This window comes from Tamandua tetradactyla, chromosome 4 (assembly GCF_023851605.1).
Source record: "Tamandua tetradactyla isolate mTamTet1 chromosome 4, mTamTet1.pri, whole genome shotgun sequence".
In the NCBI taxonomy this organism is placed as follows: domain Eukaryota; kingdom Metazoa; phylum Chordata; class Mammalia; order Pilosa; family Myrmecophagidae; genus Tamandua; species Tamandua tetradactyla.
The window spans coordinates 113,500,662-113,507,164 of record NC_135330.1 but is presented as its reverse complement, the minus strand read 5'-3'; the positions used below and the strand labels follow the sequence as shown (position 1 = coordinate 113,507,164).

At 38.8% G+C, this 6,503-nt stretch overlaps 1 long non-coding RNA gene across 1 annotated transcript; it reads right to left on the bottom strand.

Annotated features, from left to right (window-relative positions):
* Positions 1 to 1,797: 1,797 nt before the first annotated feature.
* On the bottom strand, positions 1,798 to 5,882 carry LOC143679288 (uncharacterized). The gene is made up of 4 exons (XR_013173629.1): positions 5,716 to 5,882; positions 4,917 to 4,948; positions 4,160 to 4,219; positions 1,798 to 2,199 (listed from the first exon to the last, which is right to left on the bottom strand). It is a non-coding gene; the product is annotated as an uncharacterized LOC143679288 (long non-coding RNA).
* Positions 5,883 to 6,503: the final 621 nt, after the last annotated feature.

The following is a 6,503-nucleotide window of genomic DNA, read 5'->3' as shown; positions in this document are numbered from 1 at the left end:
AGAGAAATTAAGCACATCCACTCAAGGGTGTTTTTTTCCAGTTTGCTAGCTGCCGGAATGCAATATACCAGAAACGGAATGACTTTTAAAAAGGGGAATTTAATAAGTTGCTAGTTTACAGTTCTAAGGCAGAGAAAATGTCCCAATTAAAACAAGTCTACAGAAATGTCCCAACTAAGGTATCGAGGGAGAGATACCTTGGTTCAAGAAGGCTGATGAAGTTCAGGGTTTCTCTCTCATCTGGAAGGGCACACGTTGAACACAGTGTCATCTGCTAGCTTCTTCTCATCACTTCCTGTGTCATGAAGCTCCCTGGGAGGCATTTTCCTTCTTCATCTCCAAAGGTTGCTGGCTGGTGGACTCTGCTTCTTGTGACTATGTCGTTCTGCTCTGCTGTGTCTGAATCACTCATTCTCTAAAATGTTTCCTCTTTCATAGGACTTCAGAAACTAATCAAGATCCACCCAAATGGGTGGAGACACATCTCCCCTAATCCAGTTTAACAACCACTCTTGATTAGGTTACATTTCCAGGGAGATGATCTAATTACATACAGTGTTCTGGTTTGCTAGCTGCCTGAATGCAATATATCAGAAACAGAACGGCTTTTAAAAAGGAGAATTTAATACCTTGCTAGTTTATAGTTCTAAGGTCAAGATAATGTCCCAATTACAACAAGTCTATAGAAATGTCCAATCTAAGCCATCCAAGGAAAGATACTTTGGTTCAAGAAGGCCGATGAAGTTCAGGGTTTCTCTCTCAGCTGGAAAGGCACATGGTGAACACGGCGTCATTTGCTAGTTTCTTCTCCTGGCTTCCTGTTTCATGAAGCTCCCCAGGAGGCATTTTCCTTCTTCATCTCCAAAGGTCACTGGCTGGTGGACTCTGCTTCTTGGGACTATGTCGTTCTGCTCTGCTGTCTCTGAATTCTTATTCTCCAAAATGTTTCCCCTTTTACAGGACTTCAGAAACTAATCAAGACCCACCCAAATGGGTGGAGACATGTCATCACCTAATCCAGTTTAACAATCACTCTTGATTAAATCACATCTCCAGGGAGATGATCTGATTATGGTTTCAAATATACAGTATTGAATAGGGATTATTCTACCTTTATGAAATGGGATTTTGATTAAAACATGGCTTTTCTAGGGTACATACATCATTTCAAACCAGCACATACAATATTCAATAGGAATTATTCTGCCTCTACGAAATGGGATTTTGATTAAGACATGGCTTTTCTAGGGTACATAGATCCTTTCAAACCAGCACAGGCATGAACACAAGTGTACCTAGCAGCTTTATTCACAATAATCAAAAACTAGAAACATCGTCAGGATTTAGCTGGAAGACTATATTGCGATAAAAAGGAGCAAGTTACTGAAACATTGAACAACCTGGATAAATCTCAAAATCATTACAATGAATAAAAGCAAATCATACTCAAAAGTACATATATACCATATGATTGCATTTATATTAAATTCCATAACATGCAAACTCATCAATAGTGACAAAACACAGTGGTTGTCTAGAGTCAGGGGCAGAAGGACTACAAAAGGACCCAAGGAATCTTTTTGGGGCTAACGGAAATGTCTTGCATCTTGATTGTGGTGGTGGTTTCACAAGTACACAGATCCATCAAACCTCATTAAATTGAAAGCAGCTTGTTTTATATAAATTATACCTCAATAAAGTTTATTCATTAAAAGAAGGTTTGTTCCTGGCCCACAACCACTGCCCCTACTCACCGCCCCCCCCAACCCCGCCAAAAAAAAGAGAAGGTTTGGGTTATGTTCTAGTTTGCTAGCTGCCAGAATGCAATATACCAGAACTAGAATGGCTTTTAAAAAGGAGAATTTAGTAAGTTGCTATTTTACAGTTCTAAAGCCAAGAAAATGTCCAAATTAAAGCAAGTCTATAAAAAAATTTGCTACTCCAAATTAAGGCACCAGCAAGAGATTACCTTCACTTAAGAAAGGCCAATGAAGTTCAGGTTTTATCTCTCAACTGGAAAGGCCTGTGGTGAACATGGCGACATCTGTTAGCTTTCTCTCCAGGCTCCTTGGTTGACGAAGCTCCATGGGAGCGTTCTCCTTCTTCATCTCCAAAGGTCACTAGCTGGTAGATTCTGCGGTTCTCTTGTCATTCTGAAGCTTTCTCCAAATGTCTCCTCTTTTAAAGGATTCCAGTGAACTAATTAAGACCCACATGGAAAGGGTGCGGTCACATCTCTGTCTAATCAAAGGTTAATACCCACAATTGGATGTGTCACATCTCCACGGAGATATAATCTAATCAAGTTCATAACCTACATTATTGAATAAGGATTCATAGAAATGGTTGCTCCCACACGTTTGCATCAGGATTAAAAAATGACTTTTCCAGGGTACATAAATCCCTTCAAACTGGCACAGGGTATATTGTGTAGGTTTTTGAAAGTCAGGCCAAAGTTCTGCATGTTTTGAATAGAGGAATGAAATGATGGGATTTCAAGTTTCATAATTCAAAACTAGATAAAGTTCAGGTCAGTACTGACTAACACTTAGTTACTCAGCCTGTGGCCCTCAGTTGAGAAGAAATCAAGAATAAGCATTCAAAAGCTTTTATAGCAATTTGGAAGGGTTACATTATATTTGTTGAATTTCATAATAAAAAAACGAAACTGTATTTGTATATTTTTGCACTTTTTTTCCCAATTCACTTTTCAGTAATTGGTTTTCATTGTATTTTACAAAAGCTATCAGTCTACACCAGATTGAAAATTTAAAGAAAACTGAACTTTCACGACAGATAGTTTGGGAAACACTAGGTTAGACTCAGAACAATGCCACAGACAATTTTCCTCTTATGGTTTAAGTTAGAATATTGGAGGGGAATAAAACAGAGAGAGAGAGAGAGAGAGAGAGAGAGAGAGAGAGAGAGAGAGAGAGAAAGGGCATTGATTAAAAGTTGGCTGTTCAAAGTCTTGTGGTTTTTCCCAAGGAATGGAAACATGGAAGGAGTGTCAGCAGCTAGGATAAGCAGGATTTAAACTGACAATTTAATGACAGCACTATTGGTTTCAGACTCCTGCAGAGTTCCCAGAACCTTGTACTATATTCAGTTCAAAGTATAGGCTGCTATTAAATAAATGAAGAACAAAATAATGGGGGGAAAATTGAACCTTTCTCCTTTTTATGCTAACCTCCTGCTATAACCTAGAAGGATAGCTACTTTCAGATTTTTTGAGAAGTTATTTATACAGAAAGGAAATGTTTTAAAGAAAGAAAAGGGAAGACTAATGTTATAAGACTGCAGGGAAATGTCACTGTGTAATAACTCCCATATGGGGTGGGTGGCAAGATTTGGGCTCAGTGCCAACAATGCACCATGTCATTATACACTATCAGGCCCCCTCCTCTGGTGCCTGGCTGGCTCATACTACAACACATAGCCCACCACAGTTTATTGTGGTGGTGTACAATAAACTGAGAAAGAGGAATACAGACATATTCTCAAGGAAAACAGACAATCAGCAGGAAAGCAGTCCTTATAATGCAGGGAGCAGATTATCTTCTTGAGGACTGATGTGCTATGACTCAAGTCTCCCAGGTTTTCTTAGGTCCAAGTTCACTACTCAGTGCAGACAGCCTAGGGGGCTGGCTTTTGATATTCTGGCCCAATGTTAAATAATATAAAATACATAGAAAATGTTTTCCAATTTATAAAACATGATACAAATATGAGGAAGGTATTCTGATTTTCTTTTACTCTGGAAGCTTCAGGTAGACTTTCTCAACAACTCTTCCCAACATTACCTACAGATCATCTATACACAGCCACATGCTAATAAGGTGGTGTCTTCACATTCAATTCATGAAGAAGTGGAGAGATATTGAAATATGTCATAGTCACAAGTTAGCCTCCTGACACCTTATATATAAACTGGTTTCCTTGGTGCCACTGGGTGCCTGTGTGAAACCCAGACTATGCGTAAGAAGCATATCCAGGAAACACAATATTTTACTGATAGTGATTTTAGAAAAATGAAAACTCAGCTGAAAGGAAGGAAATTAACAAAATAATTCAATAAAATTTCCACGAAATGAAAAATGTAAATTTTTAAATTGAAATGACTGACTATTCATTACAGAAAATTTTAAAAGAGACATACCAAGACGTAGCATAATGAAATTCCAGAACAACAGGGACAAAGAGAGGATCCAAAAAGCTTCTAGAGAGGAAAAGAAAGACCAAACAAACAAGTTAGGAACAAAGAATTGACAATTAAAATGGATTAGACTTCTTCACAGTTACACTGGAAGCCAAAAGATAATGGAGTAAGATCCTCCACAATCTGACAGATAATTATTGCTAATGTAGAATTTTATACCTAACCGAACTATCAAGTTTGAAGCACGAATAAGAATACTTTATACAAGCAAAGTCTCAGTAAAAAAAGTTAACCTCTCCATAAACTACCAGAGAGTTGCTTCATCAAGAGGGAGCGTGGGATTCAGGAACCCGAGTGGTGAAGGGAACTCCCAGGAGGGGAGGAAGGAAGTCCCTGCAGGGCAGCGAGTATGGGGAACACCAGTCCAGAATGCAGCAGTATGGCAAAGGGCTAAATGAGTGAGGCCTCCTGAAGTGCTTTAAGTTTTGAGTGGAAATTTACATTTCTGACAGAATGCTTAGGGGACGAATTAGTGTTGAGTACATAGTAACCTTAGCAGGAGGTGAATAAATAAGAGTTCCAGTGAAAATTGAAAATGAATTAAAAATTGAACTATATGGCTCAAGTCAGATAAATACATATACAACAATAATTCTTAATTTAACTAAATTGTAAGATAACCACATGCGAAGATAGGGAAGGGAAAGCCCAGGGCTGGGGCGGGGGGGAGGGGCAGCAAGAAAGCTTAAAAACTCACCCTCCATAGAAGAAGCCAAACGATATCTGAAACTGAAATACCAAGAAATGATAGTTGAAATAGTTTGTTTAGAAATAATGCGTTTTAAAAATTAACAAACAGAAGAAACAGGAAGTGAGCAGAAGATGACTCTAAAAAGCAGAAAAGCCTAGGAGGAATGGGTGGGGTAAGGGACTGATGATTTTTTTTTTCTATAATTATTAAATTCAACTATGTAAGCTATATTCATTAAATGTTGTTATTTATTTTGGGGGGTTTTTTTTTGGGGGGGGGAGGGAAGTGCATGGGCCAGGAACTGAACCCTGGTCTCCCACATGGCAGCAAGCATTCTACCACTGAACGACCCATGCACCCATTTTTTAAAAAAAAGAAATGTATATTTTGAAATTTATTGCTTTTTGGTATATATGTTATATTTCACAGTTTAAAAAAAGATGTATATCCAGGCCACATTCTGAACAGAATGTGTAGTAGCTTATCTACCATTATCCTTTTAATCCAACAACAGTCATGCATTGAGCACCTACCAATTGCCAGGAACTATTTTAAGCACTGAGGATACAGCAGTAAACAGAGAGCATGAATGAAACAAACTAAAGCAAAGCCAAGCTCTCTGGGAGTTTGCATCATATTTCAGTTTACTGAAGTTGCCAGAATGCGATATACCAGCAATGGGTTGTCATTTACAATGGGGATTTATTGGCTTACAAATTTACAGTCCTAAGGCCATGAAAGTGTCCAAATTAAGGTATCAACAGGACAATACTTCTCTGAAGAAAGGCTGCTGGCATCTCCTCACCTCTATCACATGAGAAGGCACACGGCTGGCACCTGCCGGTCCTTCTCTTCTAGGTCTCATTGCTTTCAGCTTCTGGTTCCAGGGGCTTCCTCTCTGAGCTTCTGTGAGTCCTCTCAGCCTTCTCCAGGGCTTACTCCATGAGTTCCTCTTAATTTCATCTCTCTTAAAGGACTCTAGAAAAAGGAATAAGACCCACCTTGAAGGTTTTGATTATATACCAAGAATGGAATGATCATATGGTAAGAATGTTCATGTTTATATGTTGCTATGCTTAAAAAAAATTTTTTTAAATACCCACCTTGAACGGGGGGGATCACATCTCAATTGAAATAACCTAACCAAAAGGTCCCACCTGCAATAGGTCTGCACCCACATGAATGGATGAAAAGAACATGACCTTTTCTGGGGTACATAAAGGCTTCAAACTACCACACAAGGGGTGGAAGTGGAGATAGATGATAAACAAATAAGTAAGTAAAATACAGAGCATGGGAGATGGTGATAAGTGCCATGGAGAAAAGTAAAGCAAAGAAAAGGTTTAGAGGTGGAGGTTCAAATATGGTGGTTAGGAGAAGCCTCTCTGATAATAAGCCAAGACAGCTGGAAGGTGAGCCAAGAGGCTGTCTGGGAAGAGCATTTGGGCAGAGGAGAAGCCAGAGCATAGGCTGGGAAATAGAAGCATGCCTGGTTAAGGTTTCCAGGTAAAATACAGAATGTTCAGTTCAATTTGAATTTCAGATGAATGATGAATAGTTGTTTGTGTTTCAAATGTAAGTATGTCTCAAGTA